We start from the raw sequence: 12818 nt of genomic DNA on the forward strand, positions 1-12818 counted from the left end.
ATATCAAGAAAATTGGTAAAAGACGTTAACGCTGTTAATTTTTCAAAACAAAATTATCATTATCAACAGCAAGGTCAGCGGGGAATAGATAAAACTACAAAAAATACACAACCACAGCAATCTAATTTATACAGGCAATATCGACGAGCACAAAATAATAATGGCTACCGACAAAATAATAAAATTAAAAAAAAAATTGTAGGGGATGCCCGGCAACAGGTGCAAAATTTCACCAATATTATCAGTGTTTTGCAAAAGATAAAATTTGCCAGATATGCAGTAAAGTAGGACATATTACAAAAGCTTGCTGGAACCAATAGGTTATTTGCCTGCCAAGGGTATAAGAGGGAACCAACTGGAAATGACATTTAATAGACAACCTAAAACTAAAAGAATAATCAAAAGACAAAACATATAAAAAGAATTTAAATACAACGAAGCGTCCCAAATTGAAATAAATGTGATAGAGCCTGCTGCCCCTGACAGGGAATCCCAAAACGATGTCCCATTTTCATATCTCAAAGTCCCTTGAACAATCTTATGTTCAACCCGAAAACCCTATGGTTACTTTTTCTATATCAAACTGCCTAAAGCTCTTACGGTCTTATGTTTTGTTGTGAATCTTAATATGATGTGCACTGAAAATGAAGAATGGCGAAGACATGTGGTGCACAAGACATTTTGATGTAATGAACTGTGGTAATCTTGAAGGAAGAAGGATATTATAATATTATTATACAAGGATTTTGGCGAGCCTGAAGACCCCATTCTGGAAGGTAACAATAATTTGAATAAAAGACAAGACGGGAATGTGTCTATAAAATGTTACATTTTATCACACAACAATGACGTGCAAGCTGGTATACCGGCAAGTTCCGACATTGAAAACTACTCTTCATTGTTTGTTCACAATATCTGTATGGCTGTAAAGAGATGTTGAGAGCGATTTTTTTTCACAAAGGTTCATTTCTAATGCCAAAATATACAAGCAAATGTTGAATGAACAAACAATGTTATGCAACAACACAAAGAATCATTATGTTTTCATAACACTTGAACAACTACGTTGGGTACACTGGCATCAGAAAGTCCGTCATTCAGTCCATCCACCCACAGGATATATCTACATGTTAGTGAAACTTAATACATTGTAGACAGATAAATATCATTGTAAAGAAAAGATTTGTTGAAGCTTTGATTTTAGCTCAACCATTTTTTAGAAGAAACTAGAAATGTCTCATCATGCCACGGATGCCCTCTCATGCAGCCAAAATTACAGATTTTATAACATTAAGTTCCAAATTTGTTTGCACAAATTATTTTTTTCATTTTAAGTTCAAAACTTATCCAATGTTAACACAATTCATTTTCCAAATCATTTTCAAGGTATTGAAAATATTCAGTCATAACCTTTTGAAAATAGCATATTGCAACATTCAGATTTTCCAACATTCAGGAAAGATAAGTTTGTCCAAAATCATTGAACCACGACCAAATTAAAACTTAAACTGCTTATTCCTAAGAAGTATCTATATTATTTTCAAAGTGAAAGGTAAATAACTCTGCCAAAAAATCATCGAACCATGACCAAATTCCAACTTGACCTGCCCATTCCTTTAACATATCCATATGTCAAATTTGAGTTGAATATGTAACAGAATATGTAGATAATGAACAGAAACTGTAAGTTTCATATCATTTTCAAAGTGAAAGGGGCATTACTCTGCCAAAAATCTTTGAACCATGACCAAATTCGAACTTGGCCTAGGCATTCCAAAAACATATCCATATGTCAAATTTGAGTTGAATGTGCTGTAGCGTTGGGGATATAATAAACAGAAACTGAAAATTTCATATTATTTTAAAGTGAAAGGGGCATAACTCTGCCAAAAATCATTGAACCATGACCTTATTTAAACTTGACCTGCGCATTCCTGTGACGTGTCCGTATGTCAAGTTTGAGTTGAATGTGTTGTACCGTTGGGGAGATAATGAAACTGAAAATTTCATATTATTTTCAAAGTAAAAGGGGCATAACTCTGCCAAAAAATCATCAAACTTCATGACCATATATATATGTTGAAATTTTTCGAACTTGATTTCCTGCATAATTTTCTCATGACAAATATCCATTGGCTTTTATGTATGCCAAGTTTGAGTTGAATGTGTTTCATTTCAAAGTAAAAGGGTCATACCTTTGGGGAGATAAGTTTGAACGGAATGTATGTAACTGAATAAACGAAACTTTGAAACATTTCATATTATTTTCTAAGTAGAAGGGACATAACTCTGCCAAAAATCATCAAACCACGACCAAATTCGAACTTGGCCTGTATTTTCTTATGACATATCCATATGTCAAATTTGAATTGAATGTGTACAACCGTTACTGAGATAATGAACGGAAACTGATGATGACGGAATGACGCAAGGACAGAATGACGGAACAGGGTAACACTATATGGCCCGCCCATTACATGGCAGGGGCATAAAAATCAGGTCTATAGCAACAGCTATTTTATCCTTTTTTGTTGTAGTTCAAAACTTTTACATTGGTTATTATTCATTTTATAATGGATTAATTGTCTTATTACTTGAACATAACATCCTTTTGGACAAGACCTTTATGTTAGACCACACTGAGCTTGATATTGAATCTTAAATTAACTGACCTTGATCTTCAAGGCCAGTGTTAAATGATTGAATTTTGCTAGACCTTTGCTATATTTGCAGCAAAATCCTTATTTTCAGGCTAAAAAGAGGGATTAATAAAAACAAGTACCTTTTTTATTTTGGAACTAGAATTGTTTATCTGTTTTGTTACAGTGGAATTATTCCACTTTATTATTGTGAAATAGGAACAATCCTGATATTTAAGGCCTTGTGACCTTGACCTTTAAACTAGTGACCCAAAATCAATAGGGGTCATCTTCTTGTTATAACCAATCACTATGTGAAATATGAAGACTTTGTGATAAAAAAGATTTCAAGATAATGAGCGGAAACCATACTTACATTCAAAGACCCTGTGACATTGACATCTGACATAGCTACTAGTTATGACAATATGAAGACTTTTGTGATGAACAGTTTTCAAGATAGTCGGAAGAAACCATTCTGACAAGTAAGACCCCTGTGACCTTGACCTTTGACCTAGTTACCCCAAAATCAATAGAGGTCATCTACTAGTTATATCAAACTGGAAGAAACAGTTTTCAATTTCAAAGTAATAGTGACATTGACCTTTGACCTTGTGACCCCAAAATCAAAAGGGGTCTTCTACCCAATATGGACAATTGTCCTATGAAGTTTAAACACTGTGGGCCAAATGGGACTTAAGTTATGCTCCGGAAACTGTTTTCAGTTTTAAGGTCATAGTGACCTTGACCTTTGACCCTGTGACCCCAAAATCAATAGGGGTCTTCTACCCAATATTGACAATCATCCTATGAAGTTTGAACACTGTGGGCCAAATGGGACTTAAGTTATGCTCCGGAAACTGTTTCAGTTTTAAGGTCATAGTGACCTTGACCTTTGACCCTGTGACCCAAAAATCAAAAGGTGTCTTCTACCCAATATGGACAATACTCCTATGAAGTTTAAATATTGTGGGCCAAATGGAACTTAAGTTATGCTCCGGAAACCAAATTGCTAACGGACGGACGGACGTTCCAACATTTTGGGTTTAGGGGCTATTTTCTTTGTTATTTTCTTTGTTTTCTTAAAGACGTTTTCGGGAGAAGTCACTGCGCACATAAACCGCGCATGTCACTTTCCGTTACTTGTTATTTAATTCGTTTTTCTTTGCGTTGGGTTTAATTAAAGTTGAGTAGTCTTCGGACAAAAAACACAATTACAGCTAAAGTGTCAAAATCAAATATAAATCGCCGTTTAAGATGTCTTTGCGAAAGAGGAGCAAATGGATGACGATGCAACAACCATGGCTTAAATAAAAACAACAGTGTCTCATCCCATCACCAATTGGTCGGACATAAATCAAACAAAAAACATCTCGGAAATAATTTATACAGCCTTCAAAAAAACACAAAAAAAAAACACGAGTGCCTGTCAAGCAAATTAATTCAACGGTTTCAGAAAAGTCTCTCCTATGCAGTCTATCAAAACAAGGGAAACCCATCTGGTCTTCAAACAGCCATAAAGCAGATTGTACCACATGCCTTTGGAGATCATGCAAACTGTGAGTCTTGGTGTGATTATCATAACAATCCAGAAACATACAGACACAGTTCTACTCCTTATGGAAAAGACCTAACAGTTAATGAATTAAGAAAAGACCTGAATAACGTCTTTGAAAGTTTTGTGTCCATTGCAGAAAAAAATGCTCCTGGAGCATTAAACAACATGCTTTCATCAAAGACACCTAAACGCTGCCATTATTCAGCATCTGGAAGTTTGAAAAATCGTTTAAGTTGTGCGGTAGCTCAAACAAATGCTGGAAATTCTTACATAAATAAAATAAATTTGAAAACAGGTGTATCGCCTGGTAGATTTTATGCCAAATTAGCAGCGAAAAGAGACAAAACTCGTGCAAAAAGATTATTATTTGAAAATACAAAAATCTTTAAAAAAAGAAAGTTGGACAAAGAGTTAAAGAACAAAAATAAAAGTGCATAAATGGAGGTGAGAGAAGGAACGTCTTATCAGTCAGGTGTTGCTATGTAAAATATTTGTGATGTGACTGAAATTCCTCCTGCCGTTAAACCGCCTTCCTCATGTAAAATTCTTCAAGAAGACATTTGTGTTAATGTATACTGTGACATTGGAACAACATCTCTTCACAAAACTTGTGATATTATACAAATTGCAGCTGTTTATGGGAATGAAAAATATAATGAATATATTATGCCATCTCAGACAATTTCTCAGGGAGCATCAGAAGTTACTGGTTTGACTGTCCAAAATAATATAATGTGTCTTCAAGGAAAACCTGTTAAATGTGAAAGTCTACATAATGTTTTAACATTGTTTTTTTCATGGTTAAACCACAGGGGCAAGTGAGTTCTCTTAGGTCATAAGATCAGGAGATTTGATCTTGCTAGATTACTCAGAGCATTCAAAAAAAACCTCCTGTTCAGTTGCCGAAAGGTATACCACCACTACATGTCATGCATTCGTATAGTGTAAGGCCTAGTGCATTTATTGATATGCGCACAAAACAAGCAATTTTGAACGATGAAATTGTCGAATTTCCTGATTTACTTTATCAAAAACATGCGGGAAATGGTTGATTTTTGATCCAGTTCAATGGTTGGAACGTATCAGTGTCTGCCCCAGAAAAGAAAAAACAACAACAGCTGTCAATTGGATTTCCGCTTTTTCAAAAAATCATCAATCAGCACTATTAAATTGGAATTATGTTAATAATAAAATTTGTAAAAAGTTAAAAGAAGATCGAATTAAGGGGCAATTCTCCAAGAAACCCCAGTGTCTAATTTGTTCGCCACTGGCTCTAATCCCAAAGAAAGAGCCGGGATCTTTTCGTCTAGTCCATAATTTGTCATTTCCAAGGAATGACTCGGTCAATTTTCACATAAATAAAGAACATTCTGAAATGGTTTACGATTCTATTGATACTGTGGTAGAAAAGGTTAAATTTTGTGGTCGATCTTATTAAATGGCAAAAACGCTTACAGAATAGTACCTATTCGCCCAGATGATAGACGTCTGTTAGGGTTTTATTTGCCCGAGCTGATGGTAAAAATGATTATTATTAAAATGCATGCCTTACAATGGGGGGGGTGTCGATGTCTTGTCAGTTATTTTCTCGATTTTCTAATGCATTGCATTGGGTTATGGAAGATAGATTTATAGCAAACATGAGTCACATTATAGACGATTTTTTATTTGTTCTTCCAATTGATTCTGATTTGTGTCAGTCATGTCTTGAGGCATTCAAAGACATGGGCAATGATAATGGCTTTCCCATAAAGCATGAAAAAACTACTTTGCCTTCATCAGTAATAACAATATATGGAATAGAGGTAGATTCTGTATCGTATCAATGATCACAAGATTGCCATTAGACAAAATGGGAAACATTTTGTCGAAAACAGCAGTCTTCATGAAGAAGAGGAAAGTAACATAAAAGTCATTGCAATCCTTATTAGGTTATTCCATTCTATTTAGTTCCGCCCATTGTTTTCTCGTTTAGGGCACACGCATTTTTTTTAACTTGGGGTTCATATGCCGCTTTTCATGGAATGGCACTAACGTGTCACATTGAAGGTTCATGATGACAGCCATATGAACACATCTGCGGATGTTTCAAAATTCTAAATTTGACCAGTTCATGTTAAATGTTGAATTCTGCTTAAGCAGGTGCTAGGGGGCGTGGACGGTAGTTTGCATTTGACAGTACCGTCCATGAACAGGCTCACTCAAACCGAGCCTGCAACATTGTCCATTTTCTGTAGCTACATTCAAAAATATTTTTCCTACATCATAATGTATTTCCTATTGATATGCCTTGTCAACATTTACTTGAAAAGAGGAAAGATTGTCCTGCAGGTCGACGTCGTATACATAAAGGGGAAAACGGATAAAAGGGCATACTTGGTGTGCTCTTTTAGAATATGTTCGAAATTCATATTTCGCCGTCTTTACAGATAGATTTAGGGATTTTTTTAATAAAGAAAGAAGGATTTTTTCGTTAAATAATATTGAAGAAAAAAGTGGGAGTAATAGTGGTCTTTCTATTGCCATACAAAGAAGTTTACCATCGTATTTTATTTGTAATGTCATTTTAACAAATAAAAGGATTGACGAAGAAAATTATCTAGGTTGGTTAAGCGTTGTGAAACAAGTTCAGGTAATTATTTTAGAAAAGAAGAAGTATATCTTAAATAATATTGAAGAAACAAGAGGGCCATGATGGCCCTGAGGTCGCTCACCTGTATATAGCCCCCCCATCCCTGGGCCAATTTTTAGCCAAGGGCTTTTATTTGAACAGACTTGGTAGACACCCATAAGAAGATGTTTCATGCTAAACATCTAAGTTCTAGCTCATTGGGTTTTTTAAAAGAAGATTTTTTAAGTTTTTACTATACACATAAAGTTAAAAACAATGACACCCCTGGGGCAGGGACAGTTTTGACCCCCGGGCTTTTATTTGAACAACCTTTGTAGATATTTACTTAAAGATGTTACATGCTCAATATCTAAACTCTAGCTATTTGGGTTTTTTCAAAGAAGATTTTTAAGTTTTTGCTATACATATATAAGGAAAATCAATGACCCCCGGGGCGAGGCCAGTTTTGACCCCAGGGCTTTAATTTGAACATTCTTGGTAGACACCCATTAGAAGATGTTTCATGCTAAATATCTTAGCTCTAGCTCTTTGAGTTCTTTAAAAGAAGATTTTTTAAGTTTTTACTATATGCATATAGGGAAAATCAATGACCCCCTGGGGCGGGGCCAATTTTGACCCCAGGGCTTTTATTTGAACAAACTTGGTAGACATTCATTAGAAAATGTTTCATGCTAAATATCTTAGCTCTAGCTCTTTGGGTTCTTTAAAAGAAGAATTTTTAAGTTTTTACTATATGCATATAGGGAAAATCAATGACCCCCTGGGGCGGGACCAATTTTGACCCAAGGGCTTTTATTTGAACAAACTTGGTAGACATTCACTAGAAGATGTTTCATGCCAAATATCTAAGCTCTAGCTCTTACGGTTCTTTAAAAGAAGATTTTTTAAGTTTTTACTATATGCATATAGGGAAAATCAATGACCCCCTGGGGCGGGGCCAATTTTGACCCCAGGGCTTTTATTTGAACAAACTTGGTAGACACTCATTAGAAAATGTTTCATGCTAAATATCTTAGCTCTAGCTCTTTGGGTTCTTTAAAAGAAGATTTTTTAAGTTTTTACTATATGCATATAGGGAAAATCTATGACCCCCTGGGGCAGGGCCAATTTTGCCCTCAGGGCTTTTATTTGAACAAACTTGGTACACACTCATTAGAAGATGTTTCATGCTAAATATCTTAGCTCTAGCTCTTTGGGTTCTTTAAAAGAAGATTTTTTAAGTTTTTACTATATGCATATAGGGAAAATCAATGACCCCCTGGGGCGGGACCAATTTTGACCCCAGGGCTTTTATTTGAACAAACTTGGTAGACATTCACTAGAAGATGTTTCATGCCAAATATCTAAGCTTTAGCTCTTACAGTTCTTTAAAAGAAGATTTTTTAAGTTTTTACTATATGCATATAGGGAAAATCAATGACCCCCCGGGGCGGGGCCAATTTTGACCCCAGGGCTTTTATTTGAACAAACTTGGTAGACACTTACTAGAAGATGTTTCATGCCAAATATCTTAGCTCTAGCTCTTTGGGTTCTTTAAAAGAAGATTTTTTAAGTTTTTACTATATGCATATAGGGAAAATCAATGACCCCCTGGGGCGGGGCCAATTTTGACCCCAGGGATTTTATTTGAACAAACTTGGTAGACACTCATTAGAAGATGTTTCATGCCAAATATCTAAGCTCTAGCTCTTAGGGTTGTTTAAAAGAAGATTTTTTAAGTTTTTACTATATGCATATAGGGAAAATCTATGACCCCCTGGGGCAGGGCCAATTTTTACCTCAGGGCTTTTATTTGAACAAACTTGGTACACACTCATTAGAAGATGTTTCATGCTAAATATCTTAGCTCTAGCTCTTTGGGTTCTTTAAAAGAAGATTTTTTAAGTTTTTACTATATGCATATAGGAAAATCAATGACCCCCTGGGCGGGACCAATTTTGACCCCAGGGCTTTTATTTGAACAAACTTGGTAGACATTCACTAGAAGATGTTTCATGCCAAATATCTAAGCTTTAGCCTTTACAGTTCTTGAAAGAAGATTTTTTAAAGTTTTTACTATATGCATATAGGGAAAATCAATGACCCCCCGGGGCGGGGCCAATTTTGACCCCAGGGCTTTTATTTGAACAAACTTGGTAGACACTTACTAGAAGATGTTTCATGCCAAATATCTTAGCTCTAGCTTATTGGGTTCTTTAAAAGAAGATTTTTTAAGTTTTTACTATATGCATATAGGGGAAATCAATGACCCCCTGGGGCGGGGCCAATTTTGACCCCAGGGATTTTATTTGAACAAACTTGGTAGACACTCATTAGAAGATGTTTCATGCCAAATATCTAAGCTCTAGCTCTTAGGGTTGTTTAAAAGAAGATATTTAAAGATTTTTCTTTCGGTTGCCATGGCAACCAGAGTTCTGCATGGAATTAAATTCTTTGAACAATTTTTTAAGGTGACCACCAAAGGAACATTCCTGGGAAGTTTGGATGAAATTGGCTCAGTGGTTTATGAGGAGATGTCATTTAAAGCAAAAGTTTACGGACGGACGGACGACGGACGGACAAACGCCGGACGAAAAGCGATCACTGAAGCTCACCCTGTCACTTTGTGACAGGTGAGCTAAAAATACCAAGCATTTTATCATGGAATCAATAGAAGCTGCAATTTGTTAATGGATGACTGGCTAAAAGATGTCAAAAGAAAAATTAATCAGTTGAGTAAGGAAAAGTGAACTAGTATACCTTCTCTCTTCACTGGCAATTAATGATGTGGGCTAACATAACATGGCCACAAAATGAAACATCCATTACATTTCTGACAACTTTTACCAGGAGAGGTTTCAAAAATCTAATTAAAACAATCCTAACTAGTTAATGTTACAGAATGACAATGGCTAAGAATGGTACAGAGTTCACTCCAAAAAGACGGGTGGAAAAACACACACAAGAAAATCAAGATTATTCCATGTTCAAAATATACCTGTCTTGAACCAAGGGAAATCACTCTGGTATCATCCCCATATGGTGACTTGATTACTTCTTTTACAAACTGTGACAACTGGGAATGTGTTCTGCTACAAAAATAGATCTGAAACAATATGTAATTTTTTTGTTAAGAAAAAAAGAAAAAAGATAAACAATCTAACTTGGGATATCATCCAAGAAACTTTCATAACAAGAGGGCCATGATGGCCCTGAGGTCGCTCACCTGTATATAGGCCCCCCCCCACCCCCGGGCCAATTTTTACCCAAGGGCTTTTATTTGTTTATTTGAACAGACTTGGTAGACACCCATAAGAAGATGTTTCATGCTAAACATCTAAGTTCTAGCTCATTGGATTATTTAAAAGAAGATTTTTAAAGTTTTTACTATACACATATAGTTAAAAACAATGACACCCCTGGGGCAGGGCCAGTTTTGACCCCCAGGCTTTTATTTGAACAAACTTTGTAGATATTTACTTAAAGATGTTTTCATGCTTAATATCTAAACTCTAGCTGTTTGGGTTTTTTCAAAGAAGATTTTTAAGCTATACACATATATAAGGAAAATCAATGACCCCCCGGGCGGGGCCAGTTTTGACCCCAGGGCTTTTATTTGAACATACTTGGTAGACACCCATTAGAACATGTTTCATGCTAAATATCTTAGCTCTAGCTATTTGAGTTCTTTAAAAGAAGATTTTTTAAGTTTTTACTATATGCATATAGGGAAAATCAATGACCCACTGGGGCGGGGCCAATTTTGACCCCAGGGCTTTTATTTGAAGAAACTTGGTAGACACTCATTAGAAGACGTTTCATGCTAAATATCTTAGCTCTAGCTCTTTGGGTTCTTTAAAAGAAAATTTTTAAGTTTTTACTAAATGCATATAGGGAAAATCTATGACCCCCTGGGGCGGGTCAATTTTGACCCCAGGGCTTTTATTTGAACAAACTTGGTAGACATTCACTAGAAGATGTTTCATGCCAAATATACTAGCTCTTACGGCTCTTATAGATCTTTAAAAGAAGATTTTTTAAGTTTTTACTATATGCATATAGGGAAAATCAATGACCCCCTGGGGCGGGGCCAATTTTGACCCTAGGGCTTTTATTTTAACAAACTTGGTAGACATTCACTAGAAGATGTTTCATGCCAAATATCTAAGCTCTAGCTCTTACGGTTCTTTAAAAGAAGAATTTTTAAGGTTTCACTATATGCATATAGGGAAAATCAATGACCCCCCCGGCAGGGCCAATTTTGACCCCAGGGCTTTTATTTGAACAAACTTGGTAGACATTCACTAAAAGATGTTTCATGCCAAATATCTAAGCTCTAGCTCTTATGGTTCTTTTAAAGAAGATTTTTTAAGTTTTTACTATATGCATATAGGGAAAATCAATGACCCCCTGGGGCGGGGCCAATTTTGACCCCAGGGCTTTTATTTGAACAAACTTGGTATACATTCACTAGAAGATGTTTCATGCCAAATATCTAAGCTCTAGCTCTTACGGTTCTTTAAAAGAAGATTTTTTAAGGTTTTACTATATGCATATAGGGAAAATCAATGACCCCCCGGGGCGGGGCCAATTTTGACCCCAGGGCTTTTATTTGAACAAACTTGGTAGACACTCACTAGAAGATGTTTTATGCCAAATATCTTAGCTCTAGCTCTTTGGGTTCTTTAAAAGAAGATTTTTTAAGTTTTTACTATATGCATATATGGAAAATCAATGACCCGCTGGGGCGGGGCCAATTTTGACCCCAGGGCTTTTATTTGAACAAACTTGGTAGACACCCACTAGAAGATGTTTCATGCCAAATATCTAAGCTCTAGCTCTTAGGGTTGTTTAAAAGAAGATATTTAAAGATTTTTCTTTGGGTTGCCATGGCAACCAGAGTTCTGCATGGAATTAAATTCTTTGAACAATTTTTAAAGGTGACCACCAAAGGAACATTCCTGTGAAGTTTGGATGAAATTGGCTCAGTGGTTAATGAGAAGATGTCATTTAAAGCAAAAGTTTACGGACGGACGACGGACGGACGGACGGACGGACGGACGCCGGACGAAAAGCGATCACAAAAGCTCACCCTGTCACTTTGTGACAGGTGAGCTAAAAAGTGGGGAAAATAGTTGTCTTTCTATTGCCATACGTAGATGTTTACCATCATATATCATTGGAATGTCATTTTAACAATTGAAAGGATTGACGAAGAAAATTATCTGGGTTGGTTTAGAGTTGTGCAAATAGTTCACAGGTAACAGATAAAATATACTCTTCATCTTTTATATTTGAATGCACAGGAACTCGCGGCAAATATTTCTGATCCTGTAACTACATTCAAAATTTTCCTACATCATATTGTATGTCCTATTGATTCCTATTGATATGCATTGTCAACATTAATTTGCAAAAGAGAAAGTTGACCTTGCAGGTTGACATCATATAAAGGACAACTTGGCATTCTCTTTTAGAATATGTTCAAATTCATATTCAGTCGTCTTTATAGATTTAGAGGTTTTTTTTCAAGAAAGAAGTATTCTACTTTAAATAATATTGAAGAAAAAGGGGTAGAAATAGTGGTCTTTGTATTGCCATACGTTAAAGTTTACTTTTTTTTATTGGAATGTCATTTGAACAATTGAAAGGATTGACGAAGAAAATTATCTGGGTTGGTTTTGAGTTGTGCAAATACTTCAGGTTACAGATAAAATTACTTTTCCTTTGTGTCAATATTTGAATGCACAGTTACTCCGGAATGGGACCGCAAGTTGAAAAAAGTGGGAGAAATAGTGGTCTATCTATTGTCAAACGTAAGAGTTTATCATCGTATATCATTGGAATGTCATTTTAACAATTGGAAGGATTGACGAAGAAAATTATCTGGGTTGGTAACAGTTAAAATATACTTTTGATCTTTTATATTTGAATGCAGAGGAACTCGCGGCAAATATTTCTGATCCTGTAAACACTTTAAACTATTTTTCTTAAATCAAAATGTATTTCC

General features: G+C 35.6%; 1 pseudogene; it reads left to right on the top strand.

Annotated features, from left to right (window-relative positions):
• The first annotated feature begins 651 nt into the window (after window positions 1-651).
• LOC132746136 (uncharacterized) lies at window positions 652-6310 on the top strand (annotated as a pseudogene).
• Window positions 6311-12818: the final 6508 nt, after the last annotated feature.

Source organism: Ruditapes philippinarum, unplaced genomic scaffold (genome assembly GCF_026571515.1).
Source record: "Ruditapes philippinarum isolate M1 unplaced genomic scaffold, ASM2657151v2 ctg2573_1_1_1_1, whole genome shotgun sequence".
In the NCBI taxonomy this organism is placed as follows: domain Eukaryota; kingdom Metazoa; phylum Mollusca; class Bivalvia; order Venerida; family Veneridae; genus Ruditapes; species Ruditapes philippinarum.